Source organism: Mustela nigripes, chromosome 7 (genome assembly GCF_022355385.1).
Source record: "Mustela nigripes isolate SB6536 chromosome 7, MUSNIG.SB6536, whole genome shotgun sequence".
In the NCBI taxonomy this organism is placed as follows: Eukaryota; Metazoa; Chordata; class Mammalia; order Carnivora; family Mustelidae; genus Mustela; species Mustela nigripes.
In genome coordinates this window covers 132,625,982-132,649,688 of record NC_081563.1, presented here as the reverse complement: position 1 = coordinate 132,649,688, position 23,707 = coordinate 132,625,982, and the positions used below count along the sequence as shown (strand labels likewise).

At 46.9% G+C, this 23,707-nt stretch overlaps 1 long non-coding RNA gene across 1 annotated transcript; it reads right to left on the bottom strand.

Moving 5' to 3' along the window:
- Positions 1-16,738: 16,738 nt before the first annotated feature.
- On the bottom strand, positions 16,739-18,633 carry LOC132022807 (uncharacterized). The gene is made up of 3 exons (XR_009405738.1): positions 18,418-18,633; positions 18,163-18,326; positions 16,739-16,961 (listed from the first exon to the last, which is right to left on the bottom strand). It is a non-coding gene; the product is annotated as an uncharacterized LOC132022807 (long non-coding RNA).
- Between the last annotated feature and the right edge of the window lie 5,074 nt (positions 18,634-23,707).

The following is a 23,707-nucleotide window of genomic DNA, read 5'->3' as shown; positions in this document are numbered from 1 at the left end:
CCGAAGGCAGAGGCTTTAACCCACTGAGCCACCCAGGCGCCCCAGCATGCATTTTTTAAATCAAACTTTGCATGACCAGCATTGCCCAATGTTTTAAAAATTAGAAACAGAGAAAATGTGATTTTTTTAAAAAGATATTATCTATTTTTTGAAAGAGAGTGACAGCGAAAGAGATCACAGAGGGAGAGGCAGAAGCAGATTCCCCCTGCTGAGCAGGGAGCCTGACGGGGGGGCTCGATCCCAGGATGGCAAGATCATGACCTGAGCCAAAGGCAGACACTTACCGGACTGAGCCACCCACCCAGATGCCCAGAAAACACGATTTTTAATGACTACCTAATAGTCTGCCCCCACTGATGACTATAACATTTAATCGAATGGACATTCTTTTGTATCCTATTTCAAGCAACTTTATCCCCTTATGAATATTTTGCCTTTATATGGGTATTGTGATCCTACACAATGAAACCATTTAAATTTCCCATCAAAATCCTTCTAGACTTTTCTACATCAGAAAAGTCAAGACTCAAATTCCAGGTGTGATCTTTGCTCAGAAGTAAACACCATGCTCTCCTGTAGTGGCCAGGCCCCAGAAGGAGAAGCCAAAAATGTCCTTTTATCAAGATTTTTGGTCATCCCAGTTAAACGCAAACCAACAAAACGTCCACTTGCTTCTTTCCCCGACCCGAGCCTTTCTGCAGCCCTCTATGGCACTTTCTGCCCCTGTACCCCCCAGTTACTGCTCAAGATGTTGCCATTTTTCCCACTTCTACTACTCTGCAAAGACAGTGCTTGCAAAATGCCGTAAGCATTGTCTTGTGCTCTCAACTAATTTTTAGTTGTGTGAGTGATACAGAAATGCATGTTTCTGGTGAAAATAATTAACAACTTCAAGATAAAGGGAGATTCCCTTTAAGTACTTATCTCCGATCTTGGAAGCTTTTTCCTTCAACAAGGACATCTGGTAACGTCAGTGTGGCCGGAGGCTTCAGATTTAACTTCTATGCACAGACCCAGAGAGAGTGAGTACACACTGTGGATTGTTTTTCTAACGCATCTTATCTTTTTAACTATTCCTCAGGTCAGCACGGACCGTGGTTTATTTCCCTGCAAGTTTACTGACAGTCCCTGAAGTTGTTCCTGGTTCTTCACTACAACGAACAGCGACGCAACCGGGAGCTTCTACCATTTTTCTGTGTGCTTGTGTGGGAATTTTGTGTCCCTGGGACAGGGAATTAGACCCCCAGGCCATTGAGGGTGTCCCTTTCTCTTTCAACATGACTAGGTGTTGACAAATGACCTCTCCAAGTTGGCAGCACACCTTTCAGCAACAGCCTGTTTCAAGCCTTCTACTACAGGCTCTTTTTTTTTTTTTTAAGATTTTATTTAATTATTTGAGAGAGAGAGAGAGAGAGAGAGAGAGCAAGGGGAAGCAGCAGGCAGAGGGAGAGGAAAGAAAGCAGGCTCCTCACTGAGCAGAGAGCCCAACATGGGGCTCAATCTCAGGACCCTGAGATCATGACCTGAGCTGAAGGCTGAGCCGCTCAGGCGCCCCTCTACTATAGGGTCTTAAGTGACATTGTGTAGCCAAGATGCCTCTTCGGTTCCTTATCCCCCTTCTCCTTCCCTCTGCACCCTCGTCCCCCCTGTCTATGTTTTCTAAATACCCTTCGCGATGTTCGATGTTCGATGTTTGCTAGGCTGTCCTGAAATGTGCTCGTGGCCTGGAATGCATCACCTCTCGCTCTCCCTGAGTGACCTCGTGTGTTCGTACAAACTGCACAGCTCCCTCCCTCAGGGGTCACAGACTCAAACACTTAGAGGTGCCAGGCAGGTAAAATAAATATGGGGGAGTCCATGCAGCTGCCCCCACCAGCCCCAACCCCAGCCCAGTGCCAGTGGTTGTTGTGTCATTGGAATCTACGTTGAATAATCTCATTTTTTTTTTCAAGAAGAATCAAAAATCTAGATTCGTATGTAAATGCTCTTATTTTCTATGAGCTGGAAATTAATATAAAAGAAATTTTAAGCCCGTGTGGCCCACAAAACATACCTGTGGGACACATTCTGCTGCCAAAATGCCAGATGGCAACTTCTGCCTTTAGCAAAATCACTCTGTTCCACAAATACCCTCTTTCCTTTCTGGGGCCTGTCCCTTACCCACTCAGTTACTAAATGCTCTGAGGCTGCCCGAGAAGTTGTTCCAGAATTTAGCCTACCCCTCTGTCCTCACCGCCATTCCCTTAATTCCAACACTCGCCAAGTCACATCCCGGCTGTGACTAGAGCATCTAGCTAGGTCTCCTGCCTTCACTTGCCTGCCCCTGCCCCTGCCTTTGCACAAACCCTCCTCTGCATTCTAGAACATTCTCAGCATGGCTAATGGAAAGAGAGGAAGAGGAAGAGGTCTCCTCTCTGCTCAGACAACCCTGCTGGGGCCATAATGCCCATAAAGCCAAGTCGCCCACTGCGGCCACATTTTGCCCACCCTTGCTTGCCCCAACCTCATGAAATGTGACCCGGCAGAATCAAATTCGGGTTCATATCAATATTGAGATATTGGGCTTTTTCCTGAAAGATCTGACTGGCTGGCAGAGCTGGGTCCGCCGCCTCCCATGGAAGCAACTGGTCAGGGCCCAGTAGTGACCGTTGAGGTGGGGACAGCTTTGTCCCCTTCCCACTTCCTCAGCCAGCCTCAGGCAGCCCTGTACTACCTGTCCCGGAAGGAGTTTGCAACCCCCAAGCCACAGGCTGAAATTCAACTGTTAATGGGCACATCGGACCTGGCATGTCTGGCCCCTCTGCCCACCCCCAGCCTCACCTCTCAGCCCTGCCCATCACCCGCTTTCTTTTTCCCACCACTAATAACGGCTGACTCACCAAGAAATTGTTTCAGACCTGAACCTAACCGCCGCTCAATGGGGTGACGGCTTTAGTTACTTAAATCAAGATAGACACGCTCTGTTCAGGGAGGGCTTCCCTTTAGCTCAATAAATCTCTCTTCAAATCACTAATGAAGTTGAACTTGCCCTCGACAGTGGTTTCAGGTTTAAGAAACTCCTCCTGAAGCTCTTTATAGTTCTCAGGAGTCTCCCCACTCAGCCTCGGATTCTAATGGAGGAAGACTGGGCTGCTGATGGACAAAGTCACACCTAATTCATTTACCTCCCAGGAGAACAGGGTGGACGATCGTGCAGGAAGAAAGCTGCCTGCTCTCACGGAGAACAGGCACACACACACACACACACACACACACACACACACACACACACCCCTGAACTCACTCACTTCCTTTCTTGGTGTACATAGTTAACAATATGCACGGTCGTCATTTTGCTACGTGGTAATTATGAATGAAAATCTTTTATAAAGACTGTGGAGTTGGGATTATTTTTGTAAAACTGGATAAAACAATTTTTTTTTAATTTGTTCATTTTGTTTTAAGATTCTTTGAAGCGGTCAAGCCTACCCCACATGCGTTCTCCCTTTTTACAGACTTCAATGCGAGGGGTGGGAGGAGGGCTTTAGAAACCTCAGCTTCAAGAACTACATTTCCCAGACTCTTCTGTGGCCGGACTTAGCCATTTAACATGCCTCTGGCCCATGAGATGCCGTCAGCCATCACGTGACCTTCCCAAGAAGCTCCTTAAAGGTGAGGGGAGGTGGAGACTCAGGTGATCTCTTTTCCGCTCCCTGAAAAGCCATGTGACCGTTAGAAAAAGACCAGAAAGTTTGGCCTTAAAATCCATACCACACCAACACCAGCAGCCACCTACCTCTGGCTGTCATACTGAATGGGAAAAATAATCTTATTTAAGCTGCTGGCATTAAGTTTACTCCTTCAGGTAGGTATACAATATTCCATTCCAAACTATTTTGAACCAGCCAGGGGGTGGGCAATTTCTCCCACTGGCTAGCCCACCAAAAATCACAGGCAAGGTCCGATTCAGAGAGAACTGTATATAATATTACTTTATTCATAGTACCTTGAAACTTTTTATGTGCTTTTACCATTTTTCGTGTCCTGGCCCAGAGGCAATTCAACATGAAATTTATCAACTGTGCATATAATAAGCAGTGATCGTGGAGAACTGAGCCAACTGAAAAATTTAAACCCAAATGTAGATTTCCACTTTGGCTGAAAGCAAGATGTTCCTCTCGGTGGTGGGAGGCCCTCAATTTCCCACTTCACTCTGGGTGACTCAACTTGAAAGCACTCCCATTGACATTCTGGAGTTTTCTGTAATCTCCTTTCCTTAATAAATTCAAGATAACTCCGCAAGTCGCAAACGGCTCATAATAGCGTTACTGTTTCCGGGCGAAAGCAGGGATGCAGCCCCGGCCAGTAGCTATGTCTGTGGATCTCGGCGTAATTGCTTCAATTCCCCACTTGTTTCTGAGTGAGTGTAGGCCTGACCTCCGGGCATGGCCGAGCATTACTCAGTCAAACCGAGAGTTTCAACGCTAAATGTGACAGTGTGTTCTATATCTGTTTTCGCTCTGGCAGATTATTCAAATACCATCCAGCTGAAGTCAAGTTGTCCCAGAGCCTGTTGAATCTTTGCCCCAACGGTCCGTGTAGGAGCCCTTCCTTAAAGAGCTTCCTTTGCTATACTGTAATCTGTTTCGCAGTGAATATGTGGTGAGTGGATGTTTTCAGCCTGATTCTGTTCTCCTACCTCATGTTCCCTGGAGATCCCGCTGCCTCCTTATAAAAGCCATATGTATCTTATCTTTTCCACTGGAGTTGCTAAAACCAGAAAGCAGGCTGGAAAACCTTTCCCCAAACTGTACTGTTTTTCATCATTTCTTCCTGACACCTCCAGATAACTTGTTAGCGTACTGTCTCTCTGTATTCAGCACAGCCCCACTGGGTGTTTGGGGACTGAATGACATCACCCAGGCACTTATAATTAGAAATAAAAATGTCTCTTTCCAAATCTATAGCACCAGGAGACAACTGGAGAAATTTCAAAAGTTGCCGGTGAAACCCCAAATGAAAGAGGTCTTTTTCTGACCAGGAAGACACTTGCTGGCTTTCAGGACACTACTGGGAAAACACTGGAAGCAAGTAGCAAATAATCTTCCCAACAGCTGATCCCAAGGCCACATGCCTTGGCTCTCCCCAGAGAAGCTGTGTTTCTTGAAGTTCCCGGAAGACTCCAAAAAGTGGTCTGAATTTTTGCCACCGTGGAGACGGAGCTCAGGGACTTTTGATTATTGAGTTTTTATTTGTCTAACAAATTCTTATTGACTGAGTGTGAATGCACTCCCATGGACATTCTGGATTTTTTTTTTTTCTGTATTCTGTGTTTCCTTCATACGCTCCGGATAGCTCCACAAATCACAAATGACTTGATTACTGAGTTTTCATTTATTCAAGAAATTTTTATTGAGGGTCTCTCTCAGCAAGTCTTGCGCCTTGAGGACCTTTTCTGCTGTCATCCGGTGTCTTGGCCTAGGAATAATACAGCTGGAGCTCTGCTATCCAACACACTATTCACTAGACACATGCAACTATTTAAACTGAAATTTAGATTAGCAAAGGTTAAAAGAAGCTGCAAATTCATCTCTTCGTTCGCACTGGCCACATCTCTGATGCTCAGTAGCCCACGAAGCTAGTGGTTACCATATCGGACAGCAGACCTCTACGACATTTTTTCATTGTGGAAAGTTCTTTTGTGGACAGCACTGAAATGATCACCGGACTTGCCTGGAACATTCTTGGATGACATGTAGCATGAATAGCTCCCTCTTTCACACCCAGAGGGACCTGGCTGGAAAGGGAAATTGAACAATGACAATGAACTTGGCCACTGTGCTTGCAAGGACTTCTCGGAGATCCAGAACCCTGTGTCTTGCTGAAAGAGCCGGCAGTGTCAGCAATGCCCCTGCCTTTTTTCTTATTTCCCACCTGTCAAATCCACCAGGGGGAGGTGGGGGAGAGTGCAGGAGAAGAAAGGGTCAGTTCTCCTGAATCGAGTGATTTACTTGAAAGCAGTTTCAGTTTTATTTCTGATTTCTCCTGCCTGAAGGCGTTCAGATTGGCCCCTGTGCCCCGAAAGATGCCCAGGGGTCCAGAAAAGGGTTAAGGCTTTCCCTCCGAGCCTGCTCCCCTCGGTCCGGAGCGCCCCTGCCCGCCTCGCCCAGCAGAGGGCGCCGCAGCTTAATGTTGTGGGCGAGGAATATTTACACAATCATTAGGGATTTTTTTCTTCTTCTTCCAGTGAGACTTTATTTTTATTTATTTATTTATTTGATTTTTTTTTTTAATTTATTTTTTTTTTTTTTGGTGAGCAGCAATCCGAGGTGCCAGCTCATACAGGTCACCTTAAGGATAAGTCGTCCAAACTGGGAGATCAGAGCCGCTCGGGCGTGCAGCCAGCTCGGTAGGGATCCGCCGGCTCCCGGACAGGGGGCTGAGGACGCAGCCGCAGCCGGTGTCAACACGGCAGACACCATTTTGCAGAACTCTCCAGAAGGGAGGTCTAAACTGTGTCCGACACGATCTGTGCCGCCCAGCGGGTCAGGCCTGCCCTGCTAGAGGGCCGCCCCCGGAGGAGCACCCCGGTCGGGGCCTTGCTCTTCGCGGGGCCCTGACACTGCCCTGCATCGCAAACACCTGCCAGGCCACAAAATGGTGGTGGCTGCGCAGGGGTGTCTGCGGGGAGCAGCGGGGGGGGGGGGGGGCCCTCCCGCCTCTGGCTCAGCCCCCCCCCACCCTCGGTCGGCACCCCATGCCTGTCTCACCCTTTCTCTCTTACTCTGTTTCCTTCTCTCTTTCTCTCCCCCTCGACCCCCTCCGCCTTCTCCCCTTCCCCCTCCTCCCATTCATCCCCTTCTTCCTCCTCCCCTTCCTCCTCCTCCCCTCGCTGCCCCTCCTCCTCCTGCCGCCGTCCCTGCCCCTGCGGAAGGGGGTTGACGTCCCAGCTGGTTGGGTTCCCGCGGCGGCTCCCGGGGCCGCGAGCTCCTCCCTGCGCAGAATCCGGGGTGCGTTTGAGCGTATCCGAGGGGCGAGGGGCCGAGCCAAGGTACCGGTTTGGGTTACTTCCTTTGCCCGTCTTGGTGCACCGAACAGGGCTGATGAGATCCAAAAGCGCATTCCTAAATGGGTGTTCATGGCTCTTCCTCAGATTTTCAGGAAACTTTATGAAGGGCCGTCCCAGTGGCAAACGGCTGCGAGACTCCGCGCTACCTTTCGGGAAACGTGCGGGCTCTCGGCTCCGGGGCTGCGACACAGCGGCCGTTCGTCCGGGGCACCTGCATTTGCCTTCCTTTTCTGTAATCACCGCACGCTCCTTAAGGAGTAAGACAAGGCGTGAAGAAGGCACATGGCATGGGTTCCGCGAACACCAGCTACTACTATGCCATTATTTCTTCGCCACGAGCTCCCTCCAGGAGGCCTGGAGCTCACCTTCTGCACACCAATGCTTGCTGGCGGAGCTTTGTGTCACCTGAACCCAGGAATCCCATGGGAGAGGGTTGCCCCCCCCCCACCTGTGACTTCCTCTCTGTGACTTTTGTAGCCATTGTTCCGTAGCTCAGTTTCTCGTTGAATGAAACTCGAGAGCTTTCCTTACCACCCCTTCTGAGACCGTTGATAAAACACTCCACACGCCTTTATGGGGGCCCTTGTGATGAGCCAAGGACTGGGGAGAAATGCCCGACCACCGCCCCTCGCCCCACCCCGCACATGCCAGGGTGCCCAGGCATGGCCAGGGTGAGCCTGAATACAAACCGTGCCTCCTTTCCCTCCCCAAAGTGTCGCGATGGGTGATAAATAAGGTCTCTCTACAGAAAACACAGCAGACCTGAGTAAGTTCAAAGTCAGGGGTAAGAGACAAAGATACGGACAGGATATCGATGATAGATAAACGGATGGGTGGACAGAAGGACAGATGATAGATGGATGGACGGATGGACAGTTCGAAAGAAGATTAAGATTAAGAGAGTCTCCACTTCTTCATCTGGAAAACGGGTCGCGGAGTGCCCCCCGCCTGCGGGGTTACTAAACTGACCAGGAGGCAGGTGTGTTGGCCGTGCTGGGTGCACAAGCCAGCGTGGGGGTTCTCCACCTGTGACTGGTCGCCCCATTGAGGCACTAGCAGAGAAGGGCTTCACCTCCCCAAGAAAGAAAGGGAGCATCTCCAAAGAAAATAAGTTCATCGGAGCCTGTAATGTTGGGTGTCATTTCAAAAACTGTATTTCCATTTTATGGTTTCATACTTTTTTCTCTGGAACATCATTGCGGCTAGGAAGAGGACCCCACTGGGACATTAGGGCCTCTTAGGGAGTTCTGCCAATTGTTAGGGCTCAAGCTGCCACCAGCTATTGGATTATGCATCACCTTATTGTTCTAGGTCCACAGCAGGACAGGTCGGGGAGGGCTAGGACAGAGGGTATGCACCATGTGACAAGGACGGCAATGAAGGAGAATAAGCTTCTGCCTAAATTGGGGGATGGGAGAAGGATGGGGGACACAGAGTCCAGAAAATGGCCTGGCCAGGAAGGTCTCAAGCCCATGTCCTGCTCACACATGACCCAAACAGAGTGGATGAGGCAATGGCCAAAAGAGGCAGTTTTCATTTGAGAAACCCTTATCTCCTGCTCCAGCAACTTCCCAAATGTCTTCTTGAATTTTACACAGGCTTCTAAAAATGGCACCAACCGGCATCCAGTGCACGGGACCATGGCAAGTTATGCCATTGAATCCTGAGGCAACACCGTGGAGCCAACCCCATTATCCCACCTCTGCCCCACTGAGGAGGAAGCTGGAGCCTGGGGAGTCTGTGACTGGGACATCCCACTGTCCCAGGCTGGAGAACCAGGATCTGAGCTCTCCTTCTATAAGGCTTTCTTGTCTCTGATCATTTTCACTCTCAGGGCAAGTTACCGGGTCTTTATTGCCGAGATTTTTCTTACCTGCTTGTTAAACCTCAAACTGACTTAAGCAAAATAGGAATTTGTTGGCGCAGAGAACTTAAAGAATGAAGATTGATAGCTTCAGGCATGGCTTGATCCAGACTGGGAGGTCTGAGCCATATACCCACCAGGGTGGTCTCTTCCTGCTTTTTTCTGTGTTGGCTTCACTTCTTCACTCTTGGGTGGGTTCTTGTTCTATAGTGGTCCCTGGTGACTTCACATTTACAATTTCTCACTTTTACACACCAGCAGAACTAAAACACTTCCTTATCAATAATTCCAGCAAGAGTCTCACTCCAGCCCCATCAGACCAACTAGGACAGTTTGTGAATCGATCCGATTTGCCAAGCCTAGAAATCAGTGGCCATTCCTGAAGTCAGGATTCAGGGTCCACCCCCACAACCAACGGAGCTCGAAGTGGGTATGGTAGTTAGCCAAAGGAAAGCCAGGGAGATTTTCACCTGTGGAAGAGAAAACGGACGCGATGAGCACGGAGTCTGTGACTGTCCCTGATGTGGGTGAGCACTCGATGTCCTTTGGCTATTTAAGGGAGCACTTAACCAAAAATCAAAGACTGGGGATCACCAAAGCACTGGCGTCGGACCTTCAAGCTCGTAGTTCTTCACCTTGATAGGACACTAAAAACTCCTACAGAGCTTGAAAAATCCTTCTATCCCTGAACCCTACCCTCGGGATTCTGATTCAGTGGATCTGGGGTCCAAGCAGCAGTGGATGGTAAGTGCACCCAGGAGAATTTAATGAAGTGCCACGGCTGAAAACCACTGCTTTAAGCGAATGCGTATGCTTGGCTGGTACCCACGATCGTCCTCACCATAGCACCGAATCTTTTAAACGCCAAAGAATTAAGAAGCCATAATTATAGGTGAAGCCTTAATTCAGAATTTCAAAATGTCTCCCCATTATTTCTCCCAGTGCTCCGTGGGCTGACAACAGAATTTTGTCGGTCAGCTAAAAAAAAAATAAATAAATAAAAAGGCAAAGCAAGAACTCAGCATAGGCATGTTCATGTGTGTATTTACATGTGTGTGCACGCGCATGCTCACCCCTCGTGCTTACACAAAACCTTGCTCTGGGTGGTTAAATCAGCGACACAGATGACACAGGAACTTAACTAGCGCTGAGTCATAAGCCTCCTTGGTTTTTTTAGACTTTCTTCTTCCCTCCCACTCCGTCACTCCCAAACCCTGGATAAAAGGCTGGGGGTATTTAACGTCCCTAGTGACAGACAGAGAGACACCGTTTGCCTCCGGAGGAGAAAAACTAAGAAGTAGATGACATCCCCGTAGGCCCCACATTGCAAGTCCGGAATGCGTAGCCTGTACCTAACCACGAGGAACCATTAGACAAACACAAAATGAGGAACATTCTATTATAACGGGGCAAGGCACAGGGGATGGGGGGGGGGGTCTTCTCTTCAAAAACGCTAATGTCACCAAAAAGACACAGAAAAGCTGTGGAAATGTTCCAGGTTTAAAGAAGGCTAAAAAAATAAAATAAAAATCAAACCCAAATCTTGCATCTGGACTGTACCTATGCCAGAGGGGAGAATGCTATTAAAAATCATGTAATGGCGGGGGGGGGGGGGGCCTGGGTGGCTCAGTGGGTTAAACCCTCTGCCTTCAGCTCAAGTCATCATCCCAGGGTCCTGGGATGGAGCCCCGTATCGGGCTCTTTGCACGGCAGGGAGCCTGCTTCCCTCTCTTTCAGCCTGCCTCTCTGCCTACTTGTGATCTCTCTCTGTCAAATAAATAAATAAATAAATAAATAATCTTTAAAAAAAAAAATCACGTAAGGGGCGCCTGGGTGGCTCAGTGGGTTAAGCCTCTGCATTCGGCTCAGGTCATGATCTCAGGGTCCTGGGATCGAGCCCCACATTGGCCTCTCTGCTCAGCAGGAAGCTTGCTCCCCCCCCCCTTTCTCTGCCTGCCTCTCCGCCTACTTGTGTCTCTCTTGCTCTGTCAAAAAAAAAAAAAAAAAATCGTAAAGTTAACAGATAAAATGGAAATATGGATGATAAATTAGATCTAAGATCAGTTGTACATCAGAATAAATGTGTGAAGTTAACTGTCCTGGGGTGGGTAGGGGACTGTCTCCATGCTTAGCAAATAGGAACTCAACCTGGGGTGTTTGAGTGTCAAGGATTATGATGTGTATAACAACCAGAGGGGATTCTGAAAACAGATAAATTATTCGTGCTTGTGTGTATGTGTGTCTGGAGAGGAGGAGAGAGCACGCAGACAATCAAGCAAACGGGGTTAAACATTAGCAGGCACATCTGGTAAAGGGTGTGCAAGTAGGTCTTCATACCATTCCATATTGCAGTTTTTTGGGTACATTTGAAATTATTTTCAAATAAAAAACGTTTTGAAAGCTGGGGACAGAGAGAGAATATAAACAGTAAACAGGAACCGAATGTGGAAATATACTTCATGACTCATCAAGATTAAGAATTCCAAACACACACACACACACACACACACACACACACACACAGGGCGCCTGTCAAAATTCACTCCTCATTCTAATAAAATAAAGAGTTCCTGTCTGCACCTGGGGCAATGCGACAGTCACACTGTGAAGTGCATCTATCCTTGAACACTTTCATGAATTCTGCCAGATTAGGGGCTTTCCAGGAAGCCACCAGACGGCACAGCCACACCCCAACGGGCTCGCAGGACTGAAGAAATGTACGAGACTCGGGCCACCAAGTCACAACCCTCTCCAAACAGAAATCGGTCCTGTCACTGCCAACCTGAAAGCTTCCCACCGGTGTCCCGTGCCCCTTAGAACAGAACGGAAGCTTTTCCCTGCAGACACTCAGTGTCTGTTCATCTGTCGGACTTCGGAACGACTCACTCCCGCTCCTCTCTCTCCTGAAAGCTGTTGTCCTGGGCCTCGCATCACTGCCTGCCCCTCCTTGTTTCAATCTCAACTCAACTGTCGTCTGGCTCATTCCATTTATTTTGTTCATAGAAATGACCACGAAGTGGATTTTTTTTTTTTTTTTTTAACTTAAGTTGTTTTTTCTCTGCAGAATGCAGAAACCTCATGTGAGCGTTTCCCGCTCTGTTTCAGGCTCTGGGCGTGTCTTTACCCTTCTGCCCCCGGGAGCATGTGTGGTTTGGCTCAAGTTCTCGCTGCTGTGGGGTTATGGTCAACTCTTGTCCTCAGACAGCCTTCCCTCCTCACGCTCCTCCTTCCTTTGCTTTATTTTTGTTGATGGTACTTGTTGCTGTCTGATCTCTCTCTCTCTCTCTCTCTCTCACACACACACACACAATGTATTTGACTAATATATATGTATGCATAGATGAATTTGAAAAATGAAATGTGGGGGCGCCTGGGTGGCTCAGTGGGTTGAGCCGCTGCCTTCGGTTCAGGTCATGATCTCAGGGTCCTGGGATCGAGCCCCGCATCGGGCTTTCTGCTCAGCCGGTAGCCTGCTTCCCTTCCTCTCTCTCTGCCCGCCTCTCTGCCTACTTGTGATCTCTCACTGTCAAATAAATAAATAAAATATTTAAAAAAAGAAAAGAAAAAGAAATGTGTATTTTTCTGATTATCATTCAAACTCCCTCACCCTCAACCCCCAATAGATTATAAACTCCACGAGAGTGAAGAATGTATCTATTTTTATCAGTACGGAACCCCAGCACCTAAAGCCAAGCCTGGCACCTAATAAATGCTCCAGAACTATTTCTTGAACGAATCAGAACACATGAGCAGGACTGGAAACATAGTTGGTGCTCAATAAATTAATGTTGAAAAAAAAAGGTGGAAGACCTCAGCTACCAGAGTTCAAGACTTTCCACAGATCTACAGTAATCAGGACAGGGTGTGATTGCTGTAAAGATCGACATATAGTCAATGGAACATCCAGAAATATACCCACACAAAAATGATCAGTTGATTTTGTAAACAGGTACCAAGTTAATTTAATGGAAAAATGGTCATCTTTTCCACAAATGATCTGGAACAACTGGATATCCATATGCAAAAATAATGAAACATGACCATTTCCTCACGGTAGACCTAAAATATTAATTTGAAATGGGCTATAGAGCTAACAGACCTAGATGAGAGAGCTAAACCTCTAGGACTCCTAGAGGAACACAGGCAAAAAAATCTTCGTGACTTTGGGGTAGGCAAATATTTAAGATACAAGATCATCCATATGAAAGAAAAAAAATGGATAAATTAGTTCTCTTAATTAAAAACATTAAATTTTCAAAAGACACTTAAGAAAATGAACAAGCAAGTCAAAAATGGGCAAAATATTTGCAAAGCATATATCTGATAGAAGACTTGTGTCTAGAATATATAAAGAACGCCTTACGACTCAGTAAGAAGAAGACAAACAATTTTTTTAAATGGGCAAAATATTTAAACAGACCACTTCACAAAGAAAGATATAAGAATATCAAATAAGGACACGCATGGGTACTCAGGATTGTCAGCCACTAGGGAAATGCCCAGTAAAACCACGATGAATTATTACCACACACCCACTAAGATGGCTAAAACTTTAAAAATTGATAATACCAGCTGCTGGTGAGGATGTGGAGCAATTGGAACTTTCGTGCAATGCTGGTGGGAACGCAAAATGGTGTAGCCACTTGGTCAAACAATCTGGTGTCTTACCAAGTGAAACACACAGCATACAACCCAGCAATGGACCTCGGAGGCGTTACCCAGGAGAATTAAAACACACGTCTACACAATATCTTGTGTTCAGTCATTCATGTCAGCTGTGTTCATGAAAGCCAAAAGCTAGAAGTAACCCAAATGTTTATCAACTGGTAAGCAAATAAACAAATTGTGGTCCATTCCTGTGACGGAATATTACTCAGCAGTGTAAGGGAAGGGGTTACTAATAGGCTCAAGAATGTGGGTGTATCTCAAAAACACGGTCAGTGAAGGAAGGATATAATTCCATTTATGTGAAATTCTAGGCAGGGCAGAATTACAGAGACAAAGCCAATCAGTAATTGTCATGGTTTTGGTAATGGTTGCAGGGCTGTATATGTATTTGTCAGAATTCAAAACAAGACCCGTTGGTCGATTGCGTTGTATGTCAATTACACGCCCATACAATACACTGCGTGTTGGATGAAACAGGATGCACTTTTGTCAAAGGTGGTATTTCTTCTCTTTGCACCGCCAAGTGAGCCCCAGCCTCACTACGGTTGCCTGTCAATGCTGACTTCCCTGTTACAGGGCTCGCTCGTCGTAATCCTCTCCGGTGTTACCAGGGGACAAGTAATGATGACTAACCTTCATACCTTGGCTTGATGCCTTATCTCAGCCTCTTCCTCCATCAAATGGCATCATACTAGTGCCTGCCTCCTGGGCTTGTCTGGAGCAGGTGAGAGGGGAAGTCACCCACAGGAAGCAGCACTGGGCAGGTGCTCCGACGGTATGAGCAAGCCCTGTGCTAATGACGGGTGAGGCGCTTAGCAGTGGGGCAGGTTCTGGGCTGGGCCTTTTGGAGACATTATTCCATTTCACTCCACAGGGCAGAGCTTCTTATGCTCCTCCCCCGCTCCGGACAAGGAGGCTAAGGATCACACTGGCCGGAGGACGTGATGTCCCCCAGCTGGTAAGTGGTTTGAGTCTGGATTCAAATCTAGACCTGGCTGATGGCACTTCTGGTCATTGGTTGGTCTTCTCTCCTTCCTGGTCTCTCCCTTCTCTTAGTCTTGACCCACCAGGGGGTCAGTTCCTGTTTCCACTGGGCCCTTCTGCCCCTGAGCCCCCGACCGACCTCTGCACACATCCTCTGTTAGTGTCCAGAGTCTTCCAGTCCACTCGCTCTCCCTTTTCATCGCTCCCTCATTCTTTAGGGCGTTCACCATAGCATTGTATACTTGTCATTTTCGCTGACTGTCAACACACACACACACACACACACACACACACGCACGTGCACTTCCCACTCCCTGTTTCCGTCCACTACCCAGCCCCACAGAGTATGTAAGCTCCCTCTACGAAACGACAGAGATCTGGGTGGAGTCATTTTTGCTGTTTTCTTCGGTGCCCACCACTATACTGCGAGGACAGAGACTGTCCACATGGAACTGGTATAATCATGCAGTTTTAGGAGGAACTTGCAAGGTCATCATCCAACACTTGCATTTTTATAGATGGGGAAATCCAGAGAGGTAAAGTGACTTCCCCAAGGCCCTACAGCGGGTCCCGGCAAAGCCACAGAGCCGGCATTGAATGTCAAGTAATGGTTCTATGACCTTCACTCCCAGGTCTAAGAAGGTGGGAGACACAAGACACAACTTAATCATTTTTTTAAATTAATTTTAATGCCATGCAGTGAGGCTGGCAGTGGGAGGCCTAATCCTTGTGCTGCCCTTCTGATGCCGTCTCTAAGAAGATCACAGGCCGGCAGTCCCATCCACAGATCAGATCTATTTATAGATTTTATATATATAGATTATATATGCCTTTTAAATCTTATAATCCTGTATAAAGTGTGATATCATTACAGTGACCGGTAATGTGTGTGTGTGTGTGTGTTCAAGATCTCATTTCATTCAATGCAAATGCTGAAAAAAATCCCACCCTTTTTGGTAACCCTCTTTTTTGGCAATTCTTCATTTTTATTTCCTGAGATGCCAGAAGCCTCATCAACTAGGCACCACCCGGGCCTCTCTCTGCTTCTGTGCGGTCCTGGGCCCTCTCCCTGTTTAGTGTCTGCATTCTTCCAGATAGATCCCCAACCTGCCTCCTGCCTGGGGGCACGCAGCTCTCTGGAAGACCAAGAGAGGGAGAGTCTTGTAAGGCACAAGCTCTAACAGGAGGAAAGGGTTGTGCAACGAGCTTACAAAATTTTTCTTTTGCATCTCTAGGCGGCTCAGCTCTGTCCCCAGTTGCACGCTGTCTTGGGGGTGACTTGGCAAGGAGCATTATCGCTACGAGCAAAACAAGTTCCAGGCTTCTGCCCCTGATGGCGAAATCCCCGCTCACTCAATGGGCAGCCACGAGAAAGGGGTACCTGGGGATACCGAGGTCATGGGACTCCGGGGCCACAGCCCCCACGCCCGAGCCTTACACAGAGGCTCATTAAGGACAGAGGTCTGGGAGTAGGTGCTTGTCATAAACTTAACATGCAAGCCAGGAGCCATCTCAAAGGGAGGGGGAAGAACTATTAGCCAACCAGTGACTCAGAGGGAGAGGGTGGGTTTCCACTTCTGTATAAAAACTAATGATTAAAGAAATGCTTTGAACTCATCACAGATACCAATATTTGGTAGCATGGACTGATCCCAAATTATGCCATAAATGCTTCTTCAATAGCAATTAGAATAGATTATGTTTCCCCTTGGAAAAAGCATCAACCGCTGAAGCAGACCGATTCCTTAAAATCAAAGTCTACCCTTGAGCATAGATGAGAGGAAGCACTTGAGTCTTGGATTAGAGGATTTTTCTCCTGCAAAGTGTGGTCATTAACCAAGATGAGTATTTACCTGTCTACTTAGAGTTCACATCGGAAGAGGGTTGACGTCATAGCCAAGACTACCTGTGTGGCAAGTGACAGCGACATAACTCAACTTGGTTTAAGAATTACAAAGGGGGGCACCTGGGTGGCTCAGTGGGTTAACATGCTCTGTCTTCGGCTCAGGTCATGGTCTCAGGATCCTGGGATCAAGCCCTGCATGGAGCTCTCTGCTCAGCAGGGAGCCTGCTTCCCCCTCTCTCTCTGCCTGCCTCTCTGCCTACTTGTGATCTCTCTCTCTATGAAATAAATAAATAAAATCTTAAAAAAAAAAAAAAAAGAAGAAGAAGAATTACAAAGGAAATTATCATCTTATGTAATCGAAGCATCCAAATTTACTGCTGACTTCAGGCATAGCTGGATCCGGGGTGTAATGCAGTTAGCAGGAGCACACCGTTCTCCATTTCTTGGCTTTCTTTTCCTTTATGTTGGCATTATTTCCAGGTACGCTCTCTCCATGTGAGTACAGTGAAGCTGTCATCTGTAGCTTCAGGCGGAGATGAATCTCACGGACTCTGAGGCCAAAGGAAACACACATACACACAAACACTGTTTTTCCCTTTGGTCCTAACAAAAGTCCCAGGTACGAATGCCGCTGACTATGCTTGGGGTCCATACGCAACCTAGAATGCATTCTAGGATTATAAACCAGGCTGCCGTGACAGCTCTTCTCTACGTTTCCCTAGGCATTCGTGTCAGGTCATTCTGGAACACAGAGATGACTATTACTTTGAACACCAGGTACACTAGTTGGTGTACATTTACGCACCCTGAAAAAAACATGAATTTGTAGACCGTGTTTCCGCACTAGGGAATAAGAGGGTTCTCCCTCCTAAGGAAGGAGCAGGCATGCCCTCCCAGCTCAAGCTCTTTGGAGAACTGACAGGCATTGCCAGCATCGCCAGCATGATTGTTTTTCTCTCTCTCCTGTTACCCCTGGCCACGCCTGGGACTGCAGAGTTGGGTGTCATGTAAATTCAATGTGCAAATGAGACACTGGTGAGAAAAATTGAGAGGAGAGGCAAAAAAGAGAAAAGTCTTGAGTGAGCTCCAAAGTCACCCCCCACCACCACCCCAGTCGCTGGGCCTCACATGGTGGGAGGAGTAAATCCACATTCCCGGCCCCTCCCTCCCCAGCCCCACCCCCCAGCCTGTGGGAGGGGGGCCCTCCCTGAGTTGTGTGGAGAGGGTCGACCTATAGAGAGACCTCAGCCAGGAACAGGGAGCCCAAATGGCCTTTACACTCTGCCCCTTTTCTTCCTTTAGAAGGAAATCTGCCCTGACGTGGGTTCTCCGTCTCCATAAATCACAGGCCACGAGTTGAGGCCTGGAGAAAAATCTTAACACTGGCTAATATGACCAGCAATAACAAAATTTCTTGGAACTTACAAAAAAAAAAAGTTTTTTATGGCTTCCCATTTTGATTCGTGCCCCTTTTTCCTTTAAGCCTCAAATGAATTTTTGTAAGCAATAACACATACAACTTCTAAAAAGCAGACAGTGAAGCATTTCTCAAGATCTTGCCCAGTCTATTTTTTTTTTTACATCTCCAAGAGTCAGAATAGCCTTGCAAAGTTAGGCTGTTCCTCCAAAGCAAATCCCACATCTCTTCACCCTGAGTCAGACGCAGGCTGGACCCCTGCCCTCCTTCTAGTTACCGGCTTTCTGACCCAACGCAAGGCACGGCTTCAAAATCGCTGTGGAATTTGAACTCACAGACATTCGTCCTGACTCCGCCGCTCTGAGCTCTGCTCTGCCATCAGGACCCGGGCATCTCCTTCTCTCGTTTCCCCAGAATCTGCCTGGGAGTGTCCGGGGGAAGGTTGTCACCAACAGACTTGCCATAAAAGTAATTGAATAAATGGAGAGCGCGTCTATGTCTGGAATTAGATTTTTGCGAGAGTAAAGAGATCAAATGAGATGAGGGGCAGGGAGAAGGCGGGTGAATCCAATCTGACCATGTCCACTTACTTGAATTTCACTCCTCGGGGACTCATCGCTACTAACAATGGCCCTTTTAGCTATGGAACACAGAATGACTAACCTTTTTCTAGCCCGTCAGTGAGAACTACCACCATAGACTGGTGAGTATTTCCGTACAAAATCCACTTGGAAAGGATATTGTTTCAAGCCTGGACAAAGCTTATATTGTCGCGTTCCAGGTCCAGTTATTTTAGGCAAGGAAGGGGGATTTCCACTGCTCCCTGTAATCAGTTGTGAGCGCTCCGCTCTGAGTAACCACTTCCTTGTAATCTGTCAGAGCCTGAGATATTTAAAAGGGGGGGGGGGGAAATCCCCTGATGTTATGCATGAAATTCCTAGCCAAGAAAGCCACTATAGGAACAAACCATGAGCTCACGCAGGAGCAAAGATGTGACCTCATTCAGTGGAGGGAATGCCAAAAAGTTGATTCTAAAAGGAAGGAATGAAACGGGTTAATGCAAGTTCTCGGGTAGGATACAGAACTAGCAGCCGTTCAATGTCAGTGTTAATGGTGTAAATAGGTCTCATTTACGGCAAACCTGATGTGTGCTAGGCACTAGTTCACCCGAAACATTGTCACACGGGTCTTCTGTGTAAGTGTATAGTGTTTCAAGGGTTTTTATTTTTTTAAGAGACAGTTCATGTATATTATATGCGTAATAGGACAGGTGGTAACAGATATGGCAAAAATCCGAAGTCACACACTGGACAGGGAGCCCACCAGAACACGCTGCTTCTTGAAAAACAAAAACCAAAAAACCAGAAACAAAAATGAAACAAACAAAACACACCACCACAACAACGTGAAAAAGAAAATTAAAAAAAAAGTTACCCTGTAGTAAACATTCATTTGTACTAAGTATTTTATAAACATTAACTCTAATCCTCACAAAACCCCTCTGAATTAAGACACAGTCCCACTCCCATTTTATAGATAAGGAAACTAAAAGCTGAGGGCGGCTGAGTCATCGGCTCAGGGTCCCATGAGTCAAGTGGCAGAGCCAGAATCGGACGCCACTCCCACAAGAGGCCAAAACCCCCGGCAGGTGCTAACCGTGACGTTAGGGCCACCGTGCCAAGCCCAGCACTGGGGCATCTACATGAGGCCAATCACTCCTCTGGGCAAAGGAAATGCCACAGGTCACCGGGAAAGCAGCCATTTCCTGCGCCCACAGAATGAGAACATCACCGCCAAGGTCCTCGCCATTCCTGGGCTCAGCCTCTAAGCTAAACACTTTGTCCCTGGAGTGACAGATGATGACGTAACCGGCTTGGCCCTGCCCTCCTCCCTCATTCTAGAAGCCAGCGACCCTTCCTGGGTGGCTTAGGGCATGACCTCAGAACACAGAGACTTCTGCGTAACCTGAGCTCCTCACCCTTCATGAGGACAGTCAGTAACCCACTGTCCCGAGTGTGCAAGGCCGGCCCCTTGGCCTACAGGTAAGGCTGACGCTGTGGTACCATCGATGTTCCAGAGCTCCCCGTGGGCTCAGGCCAAAGCTGGACTCCGCTGAAGAAAAAGCTCCACATAGCGTCCTCCGTGCCCTGTTTCCCCGCTCCCCCTCTCCTGGCTGCTTTCCCTGGCTGAACCATGGACCCCCGACCCTCGTGCCCACTCCTGCTCTGAGAGACCCTACAAGACAGTCCCCCACGAGGTGCCAAGGCACAGGCACTGGGATCCCACAGGACAATCACCCACCATGTGTGTAGGCGACTGGGACACGTATTAAATGAAATGAATGGAGGCGCCTGGGTGGCTCCGTCCGTCAAGCGTCTGCCTTCGGCTCAGCTCAAGATTCCCGGGTCCCGGGATCGAGGCCCTCATCGTGCTCCCTGCTCACTGGGGAAGCCTGCTTCTCCCTCTGCCTCTGCTTCTCCCCCTGCTTGTGCTCTCTCTTGCTCTCTCTCTCTGACGAATTAATAAATAAAATCTGAATAAATAAATAAAATGAACTTCAGGAGATGGTGGCTTTTGGAGGAAACATTTACACAAACATAAATTCCAGGGGATAAAGACCTTAGCAAAATTATTGTTTCTTCTCCTGCACTGATTACAAAACGTCTGTGTGCCTAGGCCCACACTCAACATTATTCAGGCATTGTTCTATTGTATTCTGAGAACAAATTCATAAGGTACATACTCCAATTAGCTGCTTTTCGGGGTCAGGAAAAGCGGTGTTGGAAAAAGTCAATTAACTTGCCTGGGGTTACACGGCCTGTAGGGGGTTCGAACCCACATCTCCTATTTCTTAACGCTGCTTCAGGGTTCAGCAAGTCACAATCCCTGGGCACTGTCTGGTTTTGTAAATAAAGTTTTATTGAAACACAGCTGTGCACTTTATTTACGCACTGTGAATGACTACTTTTGGCCAACAAAGGCGGAGCTCAAACAAGCTTTGTTGAGCTCAAAGCTCAACAAAGGCGGAGCTCAAAGGCTGTAGGGCCACACAGCCAAAAACATTTATGATTTGTCTCTTCACAGGAAAAAAAAAAAAAAAAAAAACGAGCTTTTTGTCGGTGCCGGGCTGGTGTTCAGTCTCAGATAAAAATGCGAGCCTTCTTCCCTTCAAATACAGGTTCTCCACTCAACTGCGACTTCCAGCAGGCGCTGTGTGCGCTCCTTCACCTCCTGAGGAAGGGAGACTCTGGCCGGTTCTGCTAAGTTCTCATGCAACACCCTCCGGAGAACAAAATCCCATTATCTGATGGGCCGGCATTCCCTTGCTGGTTTACCTACTAACTCTTGTAAAGGAATTCTATCATTTCCTTGACAGATTATTCTTCTTGAGAATCACAGGGAAGTTTCCTCTGGAGATTTCACTGTGGAATTCGCATTGTTCAAGTAGATCTCATTACCCTGTGAAGCCCTGCCCCTCACCAGAAGTTCCTCTCTTCCCCTTTTATTTACTGAATGTCCATGCTTGGAAATGGTGATACCCCACCCCCACCTTCCGGGGGTTTCTACAGCATGGCTTTCAGACCCTGAGCTCTTTTCCCTTTTCCCATAAGTCAGTCACTTCTTAATTATGTTTTGCCATTCAGTCTTTGAATGGTATCCAATCGGTTTGCATTCTGGGATGATTAAAATACAATGAGTACCATGGGACTGACTGAGAGGAAGTACGTCTGATCCACTCATGCTCAAATAGCAAGTAGAAGTTGAACCCAATCAACTATATTCTCCACTTTCTGAAGGCCTCTTCCAGTTACAGAATTTTCTAGAAGTGTTATTGCTAGCTTGAACTAGCTCTGTTATTCAACACCTTAAGACGCCTGACTTTTAAATGTAAACGCTTACACCAAGTATGGCTGGGACAACCTTTCTGCAAAGAAATTTCACCATGTACGTCAAAGCTGACTTTTAAGTGTGTACCCCTTTGATTCAATCTCCTCGCCTCTAGAATGAACCCCAAGCCTTAGAATCTAATGGAATAATCAGACATGTGGATGTAAGGCTATCCATCATGGTATTTTTTTTTAAATAACAGGAAAAAATGGGGGGAAATCTATTTTAATAGAAAGGAATGGCTAGGGACACCTGGGTGGCTCAGTCGGTTAAGTGTGTGCCTTCTGCTCAGGTCATGATCCCGGGGTCCTGGGATCAAGCCCCACAACTGGTTCCTTGTTCGGTGGGGAGCCTGCTTTTCCTTCTCCCTCTGCCTGCCGCTCCCCTCGGATAAATAAATAAATCTTAAAAAAAAAAAATAAAAAAGAAAGAAATAGCTAAAAAAAATGTTTACCTCTTTCTCAAAAATGTATTTCAGGCATAATACTCATGTGTTTGAAGAATTTTTGATAGTATCGCAAACTGTTTATGAAGCAGTTTTAAGTAAAAAGCTATATAGTGAAAAATACCACATTTTTAAAACACATATATCTGCTCGTGCGTATATATTTTATAAATGCAAAGTAAACACTAATTTTTTTATTGTTTTGTTTATTGCTCTATGCCCAGAACCTGGACCAAGGTTTCTCAGTCATGGCCCTATTGACATTTGGGCTTGGGGCATTCTCTGTTGTGGGGTCCTCCACTAGGGAGGACTTCTCCTCAAAAGATGCCATGATGCCCCTCCCCCCACCCACTCCCCAGTTATGACCGAAATGTCTCCAGTTACTGCCAAATGTCCCTTGGGTGACAAAATCACCTCTAACTGAGAACCATTAGCCGGGAGCATCTAATAGGTGTTTGATAATATTCTTGAATAATTCAATAAATTAGAAAAGATCCATGGAAGGGCACCTGGATGGCTCGGTTGGTTAAACTTTTAACTCTTGATTTCGGCTCAGGTCGTGATCTTGAGGTCTTGAGATCCAGCTCTGGGTCAGGCTTTGAACTCAGTGCGGGAAACTTCTGGTTTCTCTCTCCCTTTCCCTCTGCTCCATCTCCCTTCCCATGCGTGTTTTCTCTCTCTCGCTCTAAAATAAATAAATTTTTTTAAAAAAAGGGTACATGGAAATTTCAGTAGTTATCTTTTATAAACATGATTATTTTTAGTACTTGACTGTGTTTTTCCAAATTTTCTACTATACCATGTGCAGGTCTCATTCATAATCCCTCACCTGCAATTTCAGAATCCACAAGGCTTACTTGATGGTAAATCTGGACTCCTCTGGGTGTATGGGAGGCTCTTAATGATCTCAGATGTTGAGAATTTTCATGGAACTCTCTGAAGTATTAAATGGTTAATTTTATATTCAGTATAAATAAAACACTTCTAAAATCTGAAAAAAAAAAAAATCTGGCTTGCAAAACGCATCTGGCCCTTAAGCTTTGAGACATTAAGATTTCGAGCCTGGGTTACTTTTACAATCAGCAAACAAACAGAAACATATGAAAATGATCACAACACCCTCTACTCAACAGAATGAAATGAATTAAGGAGGTATTCTTACCTAAACCCTCACCCAAAAAATTCTCTCCACAAAGTAAATGATGGAGAAAAAAGAAGTTATGTGTAGTTGTAGTAATCTTATTTTACAGATGAGGAAACAGATTCTCAGAAGATTTTATACCAAAGGTCCCAGGGCTGGAGCACGCTGGCCATGGACGTTGGTCCCAGGTCTGCGTGGCTGAGCCCATCCGAGCATCACACATGACAGCTTTCTTGTTTCTGGACTCATGGCCCAGCTCCTGGCATAGAGCGGGCATCGATGACGCTTCCAAGATGTCAGTTAGGGGACCGAATGAATCAGCACCTTGCGGAAATGAGGTTAATTTCATAGAAGGTGACAGTCATCTGAATTCCATCTCAAAGAGGAAATAAAGCAAGGTGTGGCT